Source organism: Symphalangus syndactylus, chromosome 11 (genome assembly GCF_028878055.3).
Source record: "Symphalangus syndactylus isolate Jambi chromosome 11, NHGRI_mSymSyn1-v2.1_pri, whole genome shotgun sequence".
NCBI lineage: Eukaryota > Metazoa > Chordata > Mammalia > Primates > Hylobatidae > Symphalangus > Symphalangus syndactylus.
In genome coordinates this window covers 120,623,159-120,646,458 of record NC_072433.2, presented here as the reverse complement: position 1 = coordinate 120,646,458, position 23,300 = coordinate 120,623,159, and the positions used below count along the sequence as shown (strand labels likewise).

The 23,300-nt window shown below is 39.6% G+C and overlaps 1 protein-coding gene and 1 long non-coding RNA gene across 2 annotated transcripts in view; both read left to right on the top strand.

Annotated features, from left to right (window-relative positions):
* The window catches only part of CFDP1 (craniofacial development protein 1), a 136,033-nt gene that overhangs the window by 52,657 nt on the left and 60,076 nt on the right, over positions 1-23,300 (top strand). The window lies entirely within an intron of this gene.
* LOC134731753 (uncharacterized) lies at positions 582-21,910 on the top strand. Its single transcript, XR_010114338.1, has 2 exons — positions 582-2,788; positions 17,280-21,910. It is a non-coding gene; the product is annotated as an uncharacterized lncRNA (long non-coding RNA).

Below are 23,300 nucleotides of genomic sequence, written 5' to 3'. Positions count from 1 at the left end.
GGGTAGAATTCTGCATAATATTCTCTTATCCTTTTGATACCTGTAGTGATATCCCATTTCATTACCTCTGATATTGGTAATTTGTGCCTTCTCTCTCTTTTTTTTGGTCAGTCTTGCTAGACATTTGTCGATTTTATTGATCTCTTCAAAGAACCAGCTCTTTGTTTCGTTGATCTTTCCCTATTGTCTTTGTTTTCAATTTCATTCACTTCCTTAATTATTTCCTTGCTTCTGCTTGGTTTGCCTATTTGTTCTTTTTTTTTACTAGATTCTTGAAGTTGGAGCTTAGATTATTGTTTGAGACTTTTCCTCTTTACACTGTATGTATTTCTTACTACACATTTCCCTCACACACTGCTTTAGCTATGTTCAACAATTTTTGATACATGTATGGTTTTATTCCGTTCATTATTTTTTAATTCCCTTAAGACTTTCTTTTTGACCCATGCGTTATTTAGAAGTGTATTGTTTCATTTCCAAGTGTTCGGAGAGTTTTCTGTTGTCTTTCTGTTGTTGCTTTCTAGTTTGATCATGTTGTTGGTAAATACAATCTTTGTGATTTCACTTCTTTTAAATTGATATTAATTTTATGGGCCAGGACATGGTCTGTCTTGTATACTCTGTGGACACTTGGAAAGACCAGTATCTTTGTTTTTACCCCAATATCTTTTAAATAAATTCCTTTTCTGTCAGCCAGTGTCTGTGTCTTGCATCTGAACTCTAACTACTACCCCTTTGCAACTGCATTTGTTTATTAGCCTTTATTGTAGCACTAACTATCCCATACTCCCTAATCGTCAGTTTACACCTTAGTCTCCATCACTACACTGTAAGCTTGAAGGCATAGATTTTGTCTTTTTTGTATGCGTCCAGCCTGGTACGTGGCAAAGAATTTATAGTGTTTGATTAAGGAGTAAATGAATAGCTTTTATTCATGATCACCATTTTTAAAAACTTTGATCTGTGGAGATTTAATTCTTATCTTTTCAGTTTTGTATATTTTGTCAGTTTTCATCTTAAAAGCAGGGTGGTTTTGGTTTCATAGCTTGTGTTCAGTAAGTAACTGACCCCAGAAACAGACTGTAAATGTCTATTATATGATTGGAATGACATTTTATTTCAGCTTAATCATGCCATAGTTCAAGCAGAGACATGTGAGAAGTTCCCTACTCATTCCACAAGACCTATTTTGCAACTCCTGCTATTTCGTTTATTTCAGGTTGACTTGTTCTCTAGTTGTAGAAGTGTTGTTTCCACAGCAATGCAGTTTACAACGCACATCCCTGTCAGAGTGCACAGAAACCCTGCTGTGTTGCCTGGAAGCCTAGTTTTCCAGTCAGAAAGGAAGCACATGGTATTCCCTCAGCCTTTCCTGCACTTAACTTTGGCTTGCGTTGTGGATAACAAGAAAATCTTGGTTGTTTTCTACCGTAGATGCTGGGTTAATAATGTATCTAAGAGATTTTGATGTATAATGTGCCCTGTTACTACAGTGTTCAGGCTGTGGCTGGTGACTGCTAGCAAAGTTGCTGCGTGGAATAGATGTAGGGATGTTACAGGAATGTGAGCTAAACAGTCTGCCACTCAGCATGAAATTCTATTTATTGCTAAGGCAGTTTGGGGCAACTGCCTGTTTGTTGCTTTGGATGATTTTCTTATGGTTTTTACTGCCTATGAGAACACAATAGAACTGAGTGAACCTGGAGAAGTGGAGAAAGAAACTGTTGGCCTTTCTGAGTGGTTTCCCTGACCTTCAACTAGGAGCATATTTAGTGACTTCATGTTTTTCTTCCTTTGGAACTAAATTGACTAGATTGTACCTGAACACAAGAAGTCTTTTTCATATCTTCTCTCACACTTAGTTTCTTCTTTGCCACCTTTTTCTTTTCTTTATTTCTTTTATTACTTCAGCTGGAAGCCTTGTTATATGGACATTCTTTGGAAATGTTCAAGAAAGAGATGAGTTATAAATAGAGCAGAATTTCGGAGAGACAAGGTTATCATCTTAATTGTGATTGGTCAATAAATTGAAGAGATTTGTGTGGACTCACACCAATATAGTGGTAGGGGAATGATGGAGAGCATTTTAATGATAATTATACTCCACACTTGAATATTTTCTCAGTCTTCATGTATTCATCTATTCATCATGTATCAAACAGCATTCATTAAGTACTGCTTTTTGGTTCCCATAGCATTTGACTTTTATGACAGGAGGTAGGTTCATTATCATAGGGGCCTTAAGTGTTCAATTCAATGAGTTTTCACAATTGTATAATCCATATAACTGATACAGGGCACAGCCAAGCTCCCAGTTGGGGCTTAGCCCTGGAGGGTCTTGGCTTTGCTCAGGAAGTAATTCAAGAGCTAGGTGGTGGTAGAAGAAACAGCTTTATTGAAGCGGAAGTGTTAACAGCTCCTTGACTGCTCCTGCAGAGCAGGGTTACTGCATAGGCATTGTGCTGAGAGTAGCAGCTCAGGGCAGTTCTGCAGTCATATTTATACCTACTTTTAATTACATGCAGATTAAGGGGCAGTTTATGCAGAAATTTCTAGGAAAAGGGTAATAACTTCTGGATTGTGAGGTCATTGCCATGGGAAGGGGCGGTAACTCTCAGGTGTTGTCATAGCAACAGTAAACTGACATAGCACACTGGTGGGTGTGTCTTACAGAAAGCCGCTTCTGCCCCATACCTGTTTTAGCTAGTCATCAATTTGGTTTGGTGTCCAAGCCCTGCCTCTGGAGTCCTGTCCTGCCTACTACTTCATAGCCACTATCCAAGATAAGGTATAGTATGATTCCATCACTCCAGAAAGTTCCCTCATGCCTCTTTCCAGTTGCTTTTTTGCCCTATGCTCTTTGCCCCAGGCAACTACTGATTTTTATCATGATAGATTAGTTTTGCTTTTCCAGAACGTCATGGAAATCAAAGCATACATTTTTTAACTTTTTGTGCCTGGATTCTTTTACCTACAGTGAAAGAACATGTATTTGAGACTCATCATGTTGCTGTGTATATCAGTGGTTCATTGCTTTTTATAAATTGTTCATATATACCACAGTTTATCCATCTATCCTGCTGATAAACATATGGGTTATTTCCAAATCTTTTTGAAGACATGTTTTTATTTATCTTGGGCCTAAATACCTTGGAATGGAATTGCTAGGTCATGGAGTAGATGTGTGTTTAATGTTTTTGTTTTGGTTTTTATTTGGTTTTTCTGAGACAGGGTCTTGCTCTGTCACTCAGGCTGGAATGCAATGGCATAATCACGGCTCACTGCAGCCTCGAACTCTGGGGCTCAAAAGATCTTCCCACCTCAGCCTCCTGAGTAGCTGGGATTACAGGTGCACACCACTATGCCTGGCTAGTTTTTAATTTTTTTGTAGAGATGGGGTCTCCCCATGTTGCAGGCTGGTCTCAAACTCCTAGGCTCAAGCAGTCCACCTGCTGCAGCCTCCCAAACTGCAAGGATTATAGGCATGAGCCACAATGCTCAGTCTTAATGTTATAAGAAAGTGCCAAACAGTTCCCCAAGATGGTTGTAGCATTTTACATTTCTGCCAGTGACGTGTGAGGGTTCTACTTGGTCCATACATATCCTTGTTCACATGTGATGTTGTCAGTGTTTTTTTTTTTGTTTTTTTTTTTTTTGAGGCGGAGTCTCGCTCTGTCATCCAGGCTGGAGCACAGTGGCGTGATCTCAGCTCACTGCAACCTCCAACTCCGGGATTCAAACGATTCTCCTGTCTCAGCCTTGGAGTAGTTGGGACTACGGTGGATGCCACCACACCTGGCTAATTTTTGTAGAGATGGGGTTTCATCATATTAGCCAGGCTGGTCTTGAACTCCTGACCTCAGGTGATCCACCCGCCTTGGCCTCCCAAAGTGCTGGGATTACAAGCATGAGCCACCGTGCTCAGCCTTGTCTGTCTTTTTTATTTTGGTAAGTGTGAAATGGTATCTCCTCTGATTTTAGTTTGCATTGCTCTGAAAACCAATAATAATGACATCTTTTCATGTGTAAAGTGACTCTTCCAGTCTTATCCATTTTTATTGGGTTGTTTCATGCTGTGTTATTGGTTTATAGGAGTTCTTCATATATTCTGAATATAGTTTGTGAGATGTAAATGCTGTGAATTTTTCTTAGTGTTTGTCTTGCTTATTCATTTTTTTGGTTGTGTGTTTAGATGAGCAGAGTTTTTAATTTTGATGTTCAGTTCGTCTTTTACAGTTAGTGCTTTTTGTGTCCTAAGAAATCTGCCTGTAAGATTGAGAAGATTTTGCCTTTTTTTAATGGTCCTGCCTTTTATGTTTAGGTTTTTGATGTACGTTGAATTAATTTTCATATATGGACACATTTAGGTTTTCTTTTTTAGAAACATAGAAATAATATATGCATGTTCTTCTAAAAATTCAAGCAACACAGAGATATAGAAGACAAAATGAAAGTTAATAATTTGGTGGGGTTTTTGTAAGGTCTCCACTGTTCAGTAGAGTAGTCACTAGCTATATGTGGCTGTTGAACACTTGAAATGTGGTCAGTCTGAATTGAGATGGTATAAATACACACTAAATTTTGAAGAATTAGTAAGAAAAAATAAGCAGTCAATTTTTATTTCAGTTACATTGTTGAAATAGTAACATTTCTGACATTGGGTTAAATGTATTAAAAATAATTTCACTGGTTTCTTTTTATATTTAATAGGGCTAAAATATGTTTTCAAACTATGTATGTGGTTCCCATTTTATTTCCGTGTTGTTTTTTTTTTTTATTTTAAGAGATGAGGTCTCACTATGTTGCCTAGGCTGGTCTCGAACTCTGGGGATCAAGTGATCCTCCCTTCTCAGCCTCCTAAAGTGCTGGGATTACAGACGTGAGCCACTATGCCCCGCCCATTTTATTTCTATTTGACAGCTGTGTTCTAGACCTTTCCCTAAGCATTTAGTAATCTATGTATATGAATGTATATCTGTATGAGATACTTTTTTGTTCACATATAAGTGTTTTTCATTTATATAAATGGAGTAATCTAAGCCTATTATCCTGAAGTTTGTATTTTTTGCTTGAAAATACAAAAATATGTATACTAATGTATTTCATCTTATTGCCTATATATTTATCTGATTCTTGTTAATGGCTAGCATAGTGTTCTACTTTGAATATTCTATATTTTATTTTTTTTTTTTGAGACAGTCTTGGGAGTGCAGTGGAGCAATCTCGGTTCATTGCAACCTCCACCTCCCGGGTTCAAGCGATTCTCATGTCTCAGCCTTCCAAGTAGCTGGGACTGTAGGCACCTACCACCATGCCTGGCTGTTTTTTGTATTTTTAATAGAGATGGGATTTCATCATGTTGGCCAGGCTGGTCTTGAACTCCTTACCTCAGGTGATCCACCTGGCTCGGCCTCCCAAAGTGCTGGGATTACAGGTGTGAGCCACCGTGCTTGACGAGTTCTATAATTTTCAAAACTAACTCCCTATAGAGACATTTAGGTTATTTATCATTTTCTGTCTGAGAAACAGTTTGTTTGTAAATATTTCCTCATGTTTAGAAAGATGATACAATTCCTATCAGAATTTTTTTCTCAAATGGAAATGCTTATTACAACTAGGATTAGTAAATTGTGTAGAGGAAGTCAAGGCTTCTCTTGTCAAGGACAAAATGGCTTCATATCTAGAGCAGAATACAGTCTTGTAGCCAGGAGTTTCAGACCAGCCAGGGCAACATACGGAGACCCCGTTCATACCAAAATAAATAAATAAATAAATAAAAATAAAAAGAATACAGTCTTTAGGGAAGCAAACCCTTTGAATATAGTGTGTATCTCTAGCTGAAATTTAAACTGTACCTCTCTTTGGTTCGTGATTAGTTACACAGTAAGTTTAGGTAGAACGGGGGGTGGGCAGGGGTCACAGAGAAAAAGAATCCAGTGTTCTGTGTCTTATCTTAGCGACATTTATATTGCCCACCATGTGAAGGTTCTTTTGAGAAGCTTCCCTCTCCAGTTATTTTCTTTTTTTAGTACAAAACAACCTTTTTAATATTTATAAAACTTGGTATAAGGCCAGTCATTTTGTGGGAAGAAAGTCCAATAAGAGAATGAATCTGTGAGCATTAGCAAGAATGAATGAGATGAGATTATTTAAATATGCTTTGGCCAATTTAACATCTGTGTGTGTAAGTGTTGAAATGGGTCACCATGTTATTTCCAAAAACGTGGCTTGGGAATTATGCCTTCTTTTCACTTAGCACATGTAACTGGATAAACTGAGACTTAAGTAGCTTTTAGGCGAAGGAGGGAAAGTAGACAGATGGGAGTAGTTACTCCAGCATAGGTGTGTCAAGCAAATTGTCACTCTTTTATCTCTGGGCCATAGTTGTTTCAGTTCCTACACCAGGAATCAAGTGTATGATCTGCTTCCATGCCGGGGAACTCCTTTAAAACAAGATGTTGAATTTTTTTCTTTTACAGTTGATAAAGTTAATGTCCCTTTTCAGTTAGCAGTTTGCCTTTAGAATTTTGGAACTAAAATATTCCTTGCTAAGGCTTTTATTTTCCCCTCCCTCACATGTACTCTAGCTTATTTAGGATTTAAATTAGACATTTAAAGGGTATGTATTTGTGTCTGCGTGCGTTTTCTTTTACCTCTGTGAGTGACAGCAATACAATGAGAAAAGTTAATACTCCATCTTGCCAAAAGATGATGGTTTTATTTTTCTCTCATGAAACAAAACCTGGGAGGAAGAGTTGAATGAACTTTACAAGCAGTTGAGCAAGTAGATTGGCTTCCATACTAAACCCTGGAGTGAGGTACAGCTAGAATAACTCACTTAGGTTTGGTGTTTATTCTTTCAGGAAGAAGAAATTTGATGCCTAGAGCTTGATCTGCTTTTTGTTTTTAAGTTCTAGTTCTGGTTCGATTTCGGAACCAGTCTGCAGGCAACTCTGCATTGTCTCCTTAGAGAACTGGACAATTCCCCTGATCTGGATCCTTTGGCAGCAAGCTGACATTTTATTGAGGCTGGTCAGCACTCCCGGCCGGAGTCTTGAAATTGTGGGTGTGTTTTTGCTGCCCATTGTTGAGTTATTCATGAACAGATATGAAAACCATATATATCCGAATTTTGTTACCACTAGATGTGATGAGTTTTTCTTTTTGATTATTTGGGGGATTCTTAGTTCTTTGTCAAACTCTTCAGATTAAAACCCTTCTTATAGCTATTGCTTTGGCCTTCTTATATTTTACAGTATAGGGAAGAGAAAGCTGTCATGGTTATTGCTGGCTCCTTTTTTAGAAATAGGTAGAGTATTGTATATGCTTTTGACTTGAACAGGCTTGCCTGGTGCAAATAATAGTTTTACTTAGTTCTTTTAGCTGTAAAACAGGGATCATAATTCCTACTTCATAGAGCTGTTTTGAGAATGAAATGAGATAAGGTGTCTTACTACAGTTCCTAGCACCGAAGGACTCAATGAAAATTAGTAGTTTTTCACTTTTCCCTTTTTTAAATAACAAGGTTGATCTTCACTTACTAGTTCATATTAGGACAAGGAAATTGTAAAATCATCAAGGAAACAGCAGACTTAACAAATAAATGGGGCCGGGCGCGGTGGCTCACGCCTGTAATCCCAGCACTTTGGGAGGCTGAGGCGGGCGGATCACCTGAGGTCGGGAGTTCGAGAACAGCCTGACCAACATGGAGAAACACCGTCTCTACTAAAAATACAAAAAATTAGCCGGGCATGGTGGCACATGCCTATAATCCCAGCTACTAGGGAGGCTGAGGCAGGAGAATCGCTTGAACCTGGGAGGTGGAGGTTGCGGTGAGCTGCGATCGTGCCATTGCACTCCAGCCTGGGCAACAAGAGTGAAACTCCTTCTCAAAAAAAAAACTATTAAAAACCTATATAGATTTAATCAATATTTTCATCCTCTTCCTACTAAATGAAACCTTTGAGTTAGAGGAGAATACACCAAGACTGAAATTCACTTACTCTTCTTTCCTCTGATTATTCTAATATGTAACAAAACACTTTAGAGGTTCTCAGAAAAGACCAAGAGATTCTTCCTATGAATGTTAGGCTACAGTAATATTTTTATGTACTAAAATATATAAACCTGTATTCAGAAAAGAGCCTGAATTAGCAGAACAGGAATTTCCCAACCAAAAAAGAAGCTTAACCAAAGGGCTTAGAGGTTAGTTTTTAAAAAACATTTGAATATATAAGAACTTTGTTCAGTTTTTTTAACCCCACCCCCATTGAGGTTTCTTAATCTGCTTTGACATCACTATTTTTTTTTTTTTTTTTTTTTTTTTTTTTTTTTTTTTTTTGAGACGGAGTCTTGCTCTTTCGCCCAGGCTGGAGTGCAGTGGCGCAATCTCGGCTCACTGCAAGCTCCGCCTGCCGGGTTCACGCCATTCTCCTGCCTCAGCCTCTCCGAGTAGCTGGGACTACAGGCGCCCGCCACCACGCCCGGCTAATTTTTTTTTGTATTTTTTAGTAGAGACGGGGTTTCACCGTGGTCTCGATCTCCTGACCTTGTGATCCGCCCGCCTCGGCCTCCCAAAGTGCTGGGATTACAAGCGTGAGCCACCGCGCCCGGCCTGACATCACTATTTTTTTTTAATGTCCACAGTTTTATTTACTTAAGACAGCCAGTGTTTAATCATGTGTAGAGAGAGATATATAATTAATTATGAAGTTGTATCATATTATGTTGACATTACTTAAAATGTTTTAACTTGTATTTGTCCTAGGGGACTTTTGGTAGTGTCTAGAGACATTTCTGGTTGTATAACCTGGGCAAGGCAGGGGATGCTACTGGCATTTAGAGGGGTAAAAAGTTTGAGATGCTGCTGAACATCTTGCGGTACAAAGGACAGCTCCTCGAAACAAAGAATTGGCGTATTCAAAATGTTAGTAGTTCCCAAGTTAAGAAACCCTGCGGAACACTACAGTGAAGTCCACATGAACGTGTGATAGTTTGTTTTTTACAATTCTGGAATTGGCTTTTTTCTGCACTTGGCACAGTATATGCTCATATAGGGCATATTTGATAAATGAATAAACTAACAAAGTGAGATAGATCCCAACCTGAATTTTGTAGTAAGCAAGTCCTTTTGCAAGTGAGTTGATTTCTGCAAATGGATCTTTTAAGTTTTTTTTAATTCTTTTTTTAAATTTTTGAGACAGTCTTGCTCTCTCACCCAGGCTGGAGTGCAGTGGTACAATCTTGGCTCATTGCAGCCTCTGTCTCCTGGGTTCAAGTGATTCTTGTGCCTCAGCTTCCCAAATAGCTGGGATTACAGGCACATGCCACCACGCCAGCTAATTTTTGTATTTTTAGTAGAGACGGGGTTTTGCCATGTTGGCCAGGCTGGTCTGGAACTCCTGACCTCAGGTGATCCGTCCTCCTCAGCTTCCTAAAGTGCTGGAATTACAGGCGTCAGCTACTGCACCCTGCCACACATTATTATTATTATTATTTTATTATACTTTAAGTTCTAGGGTACAGGTGCACAACGTGCAGGTTTGTTACATATGTATACATGTGCCATGTTGGTGTGCTGCACCCATCAACTCATCATTTACATGAGGTATATCTCCTAATGCTATCCCTCCCTCCACATTATTTTTAAAATAGAAAAAATTTGGCCGAGCGTGGTGGCTCATGTTGGTAATCCCAGCACTTTGGGAGGCCAAGGTGAATGGATTACCTGAGGTCAGAAGTTCGAGACCAGCCTGGCCAACGTGGTGAAACCCCATCTCTACTAAAAATACGAAAATTAGCTGGGCATGGTGGCAGGCACCTGTAATCCCAGTTACTCGGGAGGCCAAGGCAGGAGAATCACTTGAACCTGGGAGGCAGAGGTTGCAGTGAGCCGAGATCACACCATTGCACTCCAGCCTGGGCAACAACAGCGAAACTCTGTCTCAAAAATAAATAAATAAATAATAGAAAAAATTCAAGGCCAGGCATGGTGGCTCACGCCTGTAATCCCAACACTTTGAGAGCCAAGGTGGGCAGATCACTTGAGGTAAGGAGTTTGAGAACAGCCTGGACGACCTGGTGAAACCCTGTCTCTACTAAAAAAAAATAATAATAATAGAAAAATTAGCTGAGCTTGGTGGTGCAGGCCTGTAGTTGCAGCCACTGGGGAGGCTGTAGCATGAGAATCACTTGAACCTGAACCTGGGAGGCGGAGGTTTTAGTGAGCCAATATCGCTCCACTGCACTCCAGCCTGGGTGACAGAGGGAGACTCTGTCTCATAAATAAATAAATACAGTAAGTAAGTAAGTAAAGTGTGGGTCAAACAAAAGGAGGCCAGTTTGGAAACTCTGGTTCCTTAACCTGTTGTTGAGACTCTGAGCAGTAGAGAATAACCTGGTCTTACTTAGTTTTCTTTGTTTCTGGTAGACAGATTTGCAAATTGCTTTTCCAGTTTCATCAGAAGAAACGTGTGGACGCACACGTCTCTATCGATACACTGTTTAGATTATTGGAGAATAAATAGGCAACCCACTGCAAAGCCATGTGTCTAAATGTATATAATAGTTAAAGCAGAAGCCTGCATCTAGCTAGAATTCTATATAGCAGTATGTGGGTTTTTTGGCTTTTTGTTTTTTTGTGGGTTGTTTTGTTTTTGTTTTTTTGAAGTGAACTTTTGCTATAATACTAACGCTGGTCTTGAACTCCTGGGCTCAACCTCGTAAAGTGCTTGGATTACAGGCATGAGCTACTGCGCCTGGCCTGCAATATGTATTTTAAGCTACTTTTTTTTATTGTTCCCTAAATAAAAATAATTTCTCCTATGCCTGATGAAATCAGTCTTATTTACGTTCAAAAACTATACTGAGGAGAGGAGGACTGTATTTACTTTGGACTTTTGAGCAACTCATTTACACATATTACACTTACATTTCTGATGTGCCTATTTTTAACCAAACCTTGAATTTGATACATTAGCTGATTGACCACATAAATGTTTTGGTCTTCATAAAGCAAGACATGTTTGTGCAAGTACTGGAATATTTTATTCCATTTTATCCTTACTTTAAGTTATTGAAAAATGTAAAAAGGAAAGTGTTGATACCCATAATGAAAATGTGTAAGTATCAGACTCCTTAAAAAAAAAAAAAACTTTTTATTATGAAAAATTGCACCAGCCTGGGCACATGGCGAAACTCCATCTCTACAAAAAATGCGCAGATTACCTGGGCGTAGTGGCACGTGCGTGTAGTACTCAGAAGGCTGAAGTGGGAGGATTGCATGAGCCTAGGAGGTTGAGGCTGACAGAGTGAGACCCTGTCTAAAAAAAAAAAAAAAAAGAAAATATCAAACATACACACAAAAGTAAAGTGTAAGGTATAATGAATCCCTTTACCCATCACTAAACTTCAACAGTTATCAGTATTTTGCCAATCTTTTATATTAAATCCTTTATATGTGTTATCAAGTTGAATACTCATATCTTTGCGGGTAGACATTACTAAACCCATTTTATTTTTTATTGTGGAAAATTTCATTCAATAGAGAGTAGTATAATGACTCTCCATGTGCATGTAACCAATCTTCAGTATTTAACACATGTCCCATTTTACATCATCTATGATAGCTCTCCATCCGCTCCACCACCAAAACCTCCACTGAATATTTTGAAGCAAAACTTTAACGTGCTGTCATTTTAGCTGTAAATATTTAAGTTTATATCTCTTAAAAGTAAGTATTCTTTTAAAAGCAATTACCATTATTACATCTAAAAATAATGATAATTTCTTGATATCAAGTGTTTAGTCAGTGTTCATATTTCCTTAATTGTATCATAAGTTTTTTGTTATAGCTACTTTCCTTGAGTCAGGATGTAAACAAGGTCCACATATTCCATTTGACTGTTAAATCTTTTATTTTTTGAGACAGTCTTGCTCTGTCCCCCAGGCTGGAGTGCAGTGGCACAATCTCGGCTCACTGCAAGCTCCGCCTCCCGGGTTCACGCCATTCTCCTGCCTCAGCCTCTCCGAGTAGCTGGGACTACAGGCGCCCGCCACCACGCCCGGCTAATTTTTTTTGTATTTTTAGTAGAGACGGGGTTTCACCGTGGTCTCGATCTCCTGACCTCGTGATCCTCCCGCCTCGGCCTCCCGAAGTGCTGAGATTACAAGCCTGAGCCACCGCGCCCGGCCTTGACTGTTAAATCTTTTTGTTTTGTTTTACTTGTTTGAGATGGAGTCTTCTCTGTGGCCAGAGGGCAATGGTGCAATCTTGGCTCACTGCAACCTCTGCCTCCCATGTTCAAGCGATTCTCCTGCCTCAGCCCCTTGAGTAGCTGGGATTACAGGTGCCCACCACCACGTCCAGTTAATTTTTGTATTTTTAGTAGAGGCAGAGTTTCACCATGTTGCCCAGGCTGGTCTCGAACTCCTGACCTCAAGTGATCCACCTGCCTCGGCCTTCCAAAGTGCTGGAATTACAGGCGTGAGCTGCCGTATCCGGTCTGGCTGTTAAGTTTTTTTTTGTTTTTTTTTTTGAGATGGAGTCTCACTCTGTCGCCCAGGCTGGAGTACAATGGCAGGATCTTGGCTCACCGCAATCTCCGCCTCCTGGGTTCAAGTGATTCTCCTGCCTCAGCCTCCTGAGTAGCTGGGATTACAGGCACCTGCCACCACGACCGGCTAATTTTTGTATTTTTAGTAGAGATAGGGTTTCACCATGTTGGTCAGGCTGGTCTTGAGCTTCTATCCTCAGGTGATCTGCCCACCTCGGCCTCCCACAGTGCTGGGATTACAGATGGGAGCCGCTGCACCTAGCCGACTGTTAAGTCTTTTAAGTCTCATTTTATCTCTCCCACCCTGCCCCCTTATCCCTAGCAATTTTTTTTTTTTTTTTTAGTTCTGGAGTACATGTGCAGAATGTGCAGGTTTGTCACATAGGTAAATGTGTGCCATAGTGGTTTGCTGCACCTGTCAACCCATCCACCACCTAGGTTTTAAGCCCAGCATGCATTAGCTATTTTTCCTAATACTCTCCCTAAATTTTTCTATTGTTTTAAACAGGTTTTTGGGTGGTGGTGGGGATTTATCGTACCATAAAATTCATCCAAATGCAAATGTATAGTTTAATAATTTATAGTAATTTTTTTTGTTTGTTTTTTGAGATGGAATCTCGCTCATGTCGCTCAGGCTGGAATGCAGTGGTGCCATCTAGGCTCACTGCAACCTTTGTCTCCCAGGTTCAAGTGGTTCCCCTTCCTCAGCCTCCCAAGTAGCTGGGATTACAGGTGGCTGCCACCACACCCAGCTAATTTTTGTATTTTTAGTAGAGACAAGGTTTTGCCATGTTGGCCAGGTTGGTCTTGAACTCATGAACTCACTTGATCCACCTGCCTTGGCCTCCCAAAGTGCTAGGATTACAGGTGTGAGCCACCACGCCCAGCCTATAGTAAATTTTTTAAAGTGGTAACTTTCATCGTGTACAATTTCATTTTAGAACACTTCATCACCCAAAAAGTTTCCTGCTGCCCATTTGCAGTCAATTGCTGCTCCCATCTTCAGCCCCAGAAGATGGGAGCCCTCCAGACAACCACTGATCTGCTTTCTGTCTCCGTAGATTTGCCTTGTCTGGAAATTTCACTACATAGTCTTTCAGTATCTATCTCCCTATAATGATTTTTTTTGTTTGTTTGTTTTTGAGACAGAGTCTCACTCACTCTGTCCACTCCAGGTTGGAGTACAGTGGCACGATCTCGGCTCACCACAACTTCCGCCTCCCACATTCAAGCGATTGTCTTGCCTCAGCCTCCCCAGTAGCTGGGATTACAGGCGTGTGCCACCACACCTGGCTAATTTTTGCATTTTTAGTAGAGACAGCGTTTCACCGTGTTGGCCAGGCTGATCTCGAGCTCCCAACCTCAAGTGATCTGCCTGCCTCACCCTCCCAAAGTGCTGAAATTACAGGTGTGAGCCACTGTGCCTGGCCTCCCTATAAGGTGTTTTTGAAGTTCATCCAAAAATGAATGAATGAGGATCTTTGGGGAACTCATCAGTTTCCCATTTGTTAGTGCTGAGCAGTTCCGGACAATTGCCAGAAGACAAATGTTTTCTTGTGTAGTATATATCAATAATTCATTCCTTTTTATTGCTAAAAAATATTCTACTTTATAGCTATACCACATTATACTTGTCCCATTCATCAGTTGATGGACATTGGATTGTTTTTACTTTTTGGCTTTTTAAATAATGCTGCTTTGAGCATTTTGTGTACAGGTCTTTATGTGGACATGTTTTCATTTTCTAGGATTGATACCTAGGAGTGAAATACGCTGGCTGGTAAATTATTTTCAAAGAAATTTTAAGGAATTGCTCATTGTTTTCCGAAGTGGTCACACCATTTTACATTCCTCCCAGCAGTGCATGAGGGTTCCCGTTTGTCCACTTCCTCATGAACAGCTGGTAGTGTTGGCCTTTTTGATCTAGCAGATGGGTAGTGGTACTTCACTGTATTTAATTTACATTCCCTTAATGCCTAATGATGTTGAGTATCTTTTCATGTACTTACTGGCTATTTGCATATCTTCTCTGATGAATTATGAGTTGTATATCTTCTTTGTTTTTTGTTTGTTTTTTGAGACAGGGTTTCACTGTATTGCCCAAGCTGGAGTATAGTGAGGCACAATGGCCTTGAATCCCTGGCCTCAAGTGATCCTCCCACCCTAGCCTCCTGAGTAGCTAGTGCTACAAGCACAGGCTACTATGCCTGACTGTGTATCTTATTGAGTTGGGGCTTCCTCCTTCACTTTCCAGCTGTTCTGACAGCCAGACTTAGTACTGTCTCCTTAACCCATGGAGAAGCATCTTTCAGCTTAAGTTTTAGTCTGTCTGTGCCACAGAGACTGACTAATCTCGCACAGTCAGTCCTCTTCTCTCAAAGGTTAAATCCACTCCAATTTCTGCCTGGCTTTGGTTGCTCTCCAGTGCCTTCAAATAGGCAAGAATTTTCTGTGTATTGGCCAGAGTGTACAGTTGTTATCTGTCTGAGGGAGGGTTAGTCCCAAAAAGCTGCTTTATTACTATGTTATTCCATTTAATAATAGCTTCTTTTTTCACTCAACACAGATGTATTTAACCTTGCCATTCAACTTCAGTTATCACATAAAAGTTATAATTACTTTCCGATTTGTAAGCTGTTTATGGGCTTAGAGTAACTCCACATATTAATATACCAAATATTTAAGATGCTATGGAAAAACAACTAGCCAGTCACCATGGTGAAATCTGTGTTGTGTTGATAGCCAAATAATCCACAACACATTATAGCCACAAATAAGTAACTTGGTTTCCTTCTCAGCACCCATCTATTTAAAATACACTAAAAAACATCCACCAGAATGATGCAGTTAATGGCCAGTGTTTAGCAGTGTTTAGCACTTGACATACATTTATAAATGTTTAGTGGTTCTCATACTCTTTGGTCGTAGGACTTCTTTATATCCATATCAATGATTGAAGACTCCAAAGAGCTCTTAATACCTACTGATATTTACAGTAGTAGAAATTAAAACTGAGAAATTTAAAAGATTAACTTATTTTCAAATAACTTATTACATGTTAACATAAATAGCATATTTTTGTGAAAAATAAGTATATTTTCCAATACAAAAAAATGTAGTGAGAAGAGTGGCATTGTTTTACATTTTTAAAATCTTTTAAATATCTGTCTTAATTGAAGATAACCGACTCTATCTTCTTCACACATTCCATTAGCTGTCAGGGCAATAATACCGTCACCCACCATGTAGCCTCTGGAAAAATCCACTTGTGACAGAATACAAGAGAAAAAGGCAAATAATGTCTTCGTGTTGTCATGAAAATAGTTTTAACCTTTTCAGGTCCCTGAAAAAGTCTCCCGTCTCTCTGGGGTCCCTGAACCACACTGAGAACTGCAGGTTTAATATATCTCTGGAAGGATACTCAAGCAACTAAGAACAGTGTTGGCCTTGGGGAAAGGGGAATTTGGTAGCTAAAAGACAGCAAAGGGTAGAATGGAGGCTTATTTTAAAATACCTTTTGAGTATTTTACTTGGTACATTAATTACCATTTTTTTAAAAAGTGAATTGTTAAATAAAGCCCTTATTTTCTTTCTGGCAGAAAGGTGCTTAAAGTAATAGTTTTTTGTTTGTTTGTTTGTTTTTTAATTTCACTTTAAACACATAGATCTAGAGGGGAGAGGTACCTCAGAGGACACATCTCCAATCTAAATTAGGTTCCCACTAGTATGAACCTTCACAGCCCCTAATTCTTTTCTGTAGCACTTACCTCAATTTGTAATTGCATGGCTATGTGTGTGTGTGTGTGTGTGTTTCACCTCTTTTCTCCCCCACTAGACTATTAACTTCCTGAGGGCATGAATCAAATCTGTTTTGTTCACTATTCTCAGTTCAGTACTTGGTTCATAATAGTTTGTTAGTAAATATTTACTGAATGAATGAATGAAGATCTTTGGGAAACTCCTATCGATTTCTTATGTCAGTGCTGAGCAGTTCTGGACAGTTGCCAGAAGACAGTTCTTGACCAAACACCTTTTTTTGCATAGATAAAATGCTTCTTGGCCAGACATCGTGGCTCACACCTGTAATCGCAGCACTTTAGGAAGCCAAGGTGGGTGGATCATTTGAGGTCAGGAGTTTGAGACCAGCCTGGCCAACATGGTGAAACCCTGTCTTGACTAAAAATAAAAAAATTAGCCGGGTGTGATGGTGGGCACCTATAATCCCAGCTACTCGGGAGGCTGAGGCAGGAGAATCCCTTGAACCCAGGAGGCGGAGGTTGCAGTGAGCCGAGATTGCGCCACTGCACTCCAGCCTGGGCGACAGAGCGAGACACCATCTCAGGAAAAAAAAAAAAAAGGTAAAATGCTTCCTGCATTTGTTCTCATTCCTCATAGATTGTGCACTAGATGAGCAGTAAGTATTAATAATCCAATTAGGAGTGTCACAAGAGGGGATGGCCAAATTTTTTTTTTTTTTTTTTTTTGGTGCTCAGACTTTCATACATTAAGTCTTTTTAGTATTTCAAAGATTTCTTTGTCATTCTTTGGTTGTTACATTTTTCTATAGAAAAACAAAATAGCATTTTTTTTTTAAAGACCATGTTGGATTTGTCAAACCTGACTCTAGTGCCAGAATAAAGAGCATTATACTAACTTAACACTTGCTTGTGTCTGAATGAAGTTGGCCAAATGCTTACATATGTTTCCTGGTGGTGATTCCTTCAGTATTCTCAGTTCACATGCCACTGGGTCATCAGAAGACAAGTATCTGGATTTCAGAGCCAACAGTTTGCTTTTAAGCTGCAAGACCCTCCATTGCCATAAGATCTGCCAGTGCCGTAATAAGAAAACCTCAGCTGGAACTTCTGCTGCAGCCATTGAGGTCTATGCATAGGCCTCCTGCTTTCGCTTCTGGTTCCATGTAATATCATTGTTTATAAAAAGAATTAGTGTCTGTTCTGTATAAAACAACACTGTGGGGCAGAAGCTTTGCAGTCATTAGTAAGAGGGGCCACCGCGAACTACAGTTTCATTGAAAAGCCATTATTTTCCCTCTTAGGAAATAGAACTTTAAGTGAGGCTTGCTTTTATAGCAACTGAAGGAATGGAAGAGCAAAGAGTAGTGTTCTCGAGGGTACCTTAACTTACAGCTTGTGTTGTAGGTCGAGATTGGCTGCATTATTATGTTACATGGTTTGTTGAGCTATGGTGAGCCTATTTTCCAAACCAAAAATCAGCACAGCTATTCTGACAGTATTTTTTAAGTCAAATGTAATTATACATTTAGAAGTAAAATTAAAAGTTGAGACTGTCCAGGAAAACCCAGAACATAGGGATGCCTTGCCTGGAAGACAGGAGGTTCACTCCTCAAAGGCGAAGTATGCTGAACTTTAAACTTGACTCCACTTGCCTTTCAGCACAGTGTTGATATCAGCCCTCCTAGAGCTGCAGCTGGGCCTGCCTTTCTACCCAAAGTAGGATGCTACACCACAGGCCATAGGCAAGACCACTGATCTGTATGGAGACTTGATTTTTAGTATGAAGGATATTTTTTGCCTGGCCTTGAAGCCTGTAGTGCAGACATGGAAAAGGAAATGACAGTACTGACCCAGGACTGTCCCATCTGACTTATTACCCAATTTGTGTAGATCATGCAGTCTAGGAACTAGCAAGCATTCGATTTTGGCAAAAGCATCTCCGAATGAATAACTTCATTGAATTCTTGAGTTTTTCTGAGTTCCTTCATTTTGTACAAATGACTTCCTGTAGGTATGGGAATTACTGGTCAAGATAGGCTCTTTTGCTTGTTTTCCTGAGGCCACGCTTTCAGCTCATGCCATAGCAGAATACTGCAGAATAGAAGAAGGAAGAGAGCAAAAAATAATAAAAAAAATTCTGAAAACAAATACAAGGAAACCTGGGACCCAAAGAGGAAACAGACGTTGAGAAATTCAAAAAGAAACCAGACAAGGAGAGAACATGTTCATGTGTTCAGAGTTGTTTTCTACAGTGTATTTATGGAGGGTACTAGTGCCTTTTGACAGTTCTATTGTGTATTGTAAGAAAACATTTTTTAATTCTTTGAGCTTTTTACATGCTTATCCCTTCCTAAGTTGATTTGTGTGTTTTTTTGGTTTTGTTTTTCGAGACAGAGTCTTGCTGTGTTGCCCAGGCTGGAGTGCAGTGGCACGATCTCAGCTCACAGCAACGTCCGCCTCCCAGGTTTAAGCGATTCTCATGCCTCAGCCTCCTGAGTAGCTGGGATTACAGGCGTGTGGCACCACACTTGGCTAATTATTGTATTTTTAGTATACGTGGGGATTCACTATGTTGGCTAGGATGGTCTTGAACTCCTGACTTCAAGTGATCCACCTGCCTCAGCCTCCCAGAGTGCTGGGATTACAGGTGTGAGCCACCGGGCCCGGCTTTAAGTTTAAACAATATCTGACTTGCCTGGGTGCAGTTACTCATGCCTGTAATCACAGCACTTTGGGAGACTGTGGCGGGTGGATCGCTTGAGGCCAGGTGATCAAGAGCAGCCTGGCTAACATGGCAAAACCCCATCTCTACTAAAAAATACAAAAATTAGCTGAGTGTGGTGGTGCATGCCTGCATTCCCAGCTACTGCAGAGGCTGAGGCAGGAGAATCACTTGAACCCAGGAGGTGGAGGTTGTAGTAAGCCAAGATCACACCACTACAATCCAGCCTGGGCCACAGAGTAAGACCCTGCCTCAGAAAAAAAGAAAAGAAAAGAAAATTGGTGAATAGGTGGAATGTTTGAAAGAATAGCCAAAAATGTATCTTAACATTGGGTGATGTTTCTAGAGGTAGTGTGGAAGATCAACTGCTGTTTCTTACTATTTCTTTTTAAAAGAGAATTCTTATGTGAATCTTGTTAACATCTTACCTGTAATATTTTTATGGTTTGTTTAATGGTCAGTTGTTAAATTTGTCTATTGAAAATTAATGTTGCTTAAATATTACATATAAATTAAGGTAGCTTGTTCTTTTAAGCACATTAAACATCTTAACAGATAAAACGTAAATACAATTATTAATAAGACTTATTCTGTGTGGTTTGGGGTAAACTAGTGGCAAATTTCCAATTATCTTGATTTTCAACAATTTCTAGTAGAAGGGATTTTATTCAGCCACAGAAAGGTTATTGTTATATATGCTCTGTTTTTGTCTTTAACTTATGCTCCCATTGGGGGTTATTGAGATGTAAGAAGAGGGGTGGTATTCCTTTCCATGTACAAAAACCCGTTTTGGACCCTCTGGTGCTAAATTATTTTTACAAAATTAGTTTTGTTTCGCTTTCTTTCGGTTAACCATAGTTATTTTCTTTTTGAAGCTCAGATTGTCGTAGATTGGCTAATGGCATTGTCTTTGAGCTGATTCCTTTGTCCTTTTGTCACTAACTCTGGCAGTCTGAAAAGTATTCTTACTTTCTGGCAGTGCTAGAAAATACCAGAATGGTCTTTATTGTGTTTTTGCCCCAAGACATGGAGTCATCTCCCATCTAGGTTCCTGGTTCCTTTAGTGGAAAGTAATATTAGAAACCAAAATCTGGGCTGGGCGCCGTGGCTCATGCCTGTAATCCCAGCACTTTTTGGGAGGCCAGGATGGGAGGATTCCTTGAGGCCAGAAGTTCAAGACAGGCTGCCCAACATAGTGAGACCCCCTTCTCTACCAAAATTTTAAAAATGAGCATGCATCTGTAGTCCTAGCTATTGGGAAGGCTGAGGCAGGAGGATCATTTGAGCCCAGGAGTTCGAGGCTACAGTGAGCTAAGAAGGTGCCGCTGCACTGCTGTTGTCTCTCGGCAGATCATTTTCAGCTTTCTTTGGAGAGTAGCCATTAGCAATGCAAATGAGAAGTTTGACAGCACAATAAATAAAACACTGAAAACTATAGATGTTACTTATAAAACACTGGCACTCAGATAAATTGGGTTTGGTCAAGAAGACAGTGAAGCATATCCCTGTTGGGCCAGAGGCTGTTACTGTTTTGCTCCGAATTCAAAACCTGATATGTTTCCAAATTTGCTTAGGGTTGTTATCCTGGAAAAGAGAATCTGATAGAAGGTGGGCACTGATACTTAGTGCAAGGTGGAGGTCATCATGGTTAGGGCAATTGCATACAGGTCATGACTGCATTGGAGTCTCAGGAAAGATTGGTTTAGTGATTTGGCAAGTCCAAGGCATGAGTTTTGGGTGGTTTTGTTGTTTCGTCTTATTTTTCCACCCTTTAAGAGTCTTAGGGGAAAACAGCATCATTGAATAGACTAGTTAAAAATTCAGCACTTAATCCCCTTCACAGCATATTAGCCTCTGCAGAACTTTGCTATTTTGGAACCAGTGGTGTGAATTATTCTCTGTTAATAAGAATCTGGCTTTCTTTTCCTGTTGGAAAAGAGGCTTGTGTGCATGTTACTCTGATTCAGTAGTTCTCAAACTTTTTGTTCTCAGGACCTCTTTACGCTCTTCAAAATTATTGACTGGGTTATAACTGTTGTTCTTTATAGTATAAGAAATTTAAAAAATCTAGTATATTTTTAAAATTTAGAATAGCATTGTGATTTTGTAAATTTCTTTAATGTCTGGCTTAATCGAAGATAGCTGGAGTGTCAGATCTGCTTTTCCATTCAGTCTATTTTAATCAGTTGTTTTGCCTGAATTATATGAAGAAAATTTAGTCTCACTCAAATATGTAGTTGGAAAAGGAAGGAGTATTTTACTAGCTGTTTTGTTAATTTTGGTTATCCTTTTGTGATACTACGCCAAAATGTGAACAGTGATGTAACAGCATGCATTAATCATTTCAGAACTACTGATTAGTGGGTTATACAGCTTTTCTAATGTTGACTGATTTCATTAGACATTCTCAACAAGTCACATTCATTAATAGCAGTGCCAATCAGAAAAGTCTTCACAAGGAAGCTGTCTAGTTCACGGTGGTAGGCAACAAGTTTTCCAAAATTCTAAAGCTCAGAATTTATCACTGCCAGCAGATACTGTCATGTCTTGGACAGACAGACATTGTTCAGTTTCGAGAAAAGAGAAAATATCTGTCGAATACTTAAGTATGAATAACCATAGTCTATCTGCCAGTCATTTTTTCGGGTAAAAATGGTGTTCATGGGGGAAAAGTAGATAATTCAGCTTGTAATTTGGTTGTACAAATGCTCTTCCTGAAGACTCCCACTCTTGGCAGAAGTGCTTTGTGATCACTTTCATTTTCATAAAAAATATTTAAAAGATACCTAGTACAGAATCAAGATTTAATAAATTACTTCATTTTATGTAAAATATTTATTTTACTTAATAACTTGCTGCTTCATTCTTTTTTTTTTTTTAAAAAAAAGCTTTAGAATAATGTTGTATTGAATATCTGAAGAGATTATTATTTCAGAAAAGCTGCTAAAATGACATGGAGAGTTCCCATATGTAGGCATGCCTCATTTGATGGCACTGTGCTTTACTGTACTTCACAGATACTGTGTTTCTTACACATTGAAGGTTTGAGTTGAGCATGTCTACCCGTGCCATTTTTCCAGCAGCTTGTATTCACTTCATGTCTCTGTCCTATTTTGGTAATTCTCATAATATCTCAAATTTTTTCATTATTATTATTATGGCGGTCTGCAATCAGTAATCCTTGGTGGTACTATTGTAATTGTTTTGGAGCACCATGAGCCACACCCACATAGGATAACAAACTTAATTGGTAAATGTTGTATTCCCTGAGACAAAAAAATATTGAAATTAGGCTAGTTAGTAACCCTACAGTGACCTCTAAGTGTTCAAGTAAAAGGAAGAGTCACATCTCTCACTTTAAACCAAAAGCTAGAAATGATTTAAGGTTAGTAAGAAAAGCATGTTGAAAGCCAAGACAGACTAAAAGCTAGGCCTCTTGTACCAAACATTTAGCCAAGTTGTAAATGCAAAAGAAAAGTTCTTGAAGGAAGCTAAGAGTGCTACTCCAGTGAACACACAAATGATAAGAAAGTGAAATAGCTTTATTGCTGATCTGAAGACAGCTTGAATGGTCTGAATAAGAAGATCAAACCAACCACACAACATTCCCTTAAGCCAAAGCATAATCCAGAGTAAGGCCTTAACCCTTCAATTCTATGAAGGCTGAGGGAGGAGAGGAAGCTGCAGGAGAAAAGTTTGAAGTTAGCAGAGGTTGTTCATGAGATTATTTCCTTAGAAAGAAGCTGTTTCATCAGCTGCAGGAGCTTACAGCTGTAATCCCAGCACTTTGGAAGTCGAGGCAGGTGGATCACTTGAGGTCAGGAGTTCGAGACCAGCCTGGCCAATATGGTGAAACCCCGTCTCTACTAAAAATACAAAAATTAGCTGGTCATGGTGGTGCATGCCTGTAGTCCCAGCTACTTAGGAGGCTGAGGCAGGAGAATCGCTTGAACTCGGGAGGTGGGCGTTGCAGTGAGCTGAGATCGTGCCACTACACTCCATCCTGGGTGACAGGGTGAGACTTCATCTCAAAAAAATAAAAATTAAAAATAAATAAAATAATTTTTAAAAAGAAGCTGTTTCCAGGCTGGTCGAGGTGGCTCACATCTGTCATCCCAGCACTTTGGGAGGCCAAGGCGGGTGGATCACTTGAGGCCAGAAGTTCAAGGCCAGCCTCACCAACATGGCAAAAGCCCATCTCTACTAAAAATACAAAAATTAGCCAGGCATGGTGGCACACGACTGTAGTCCCAGCACTTGGGAGGC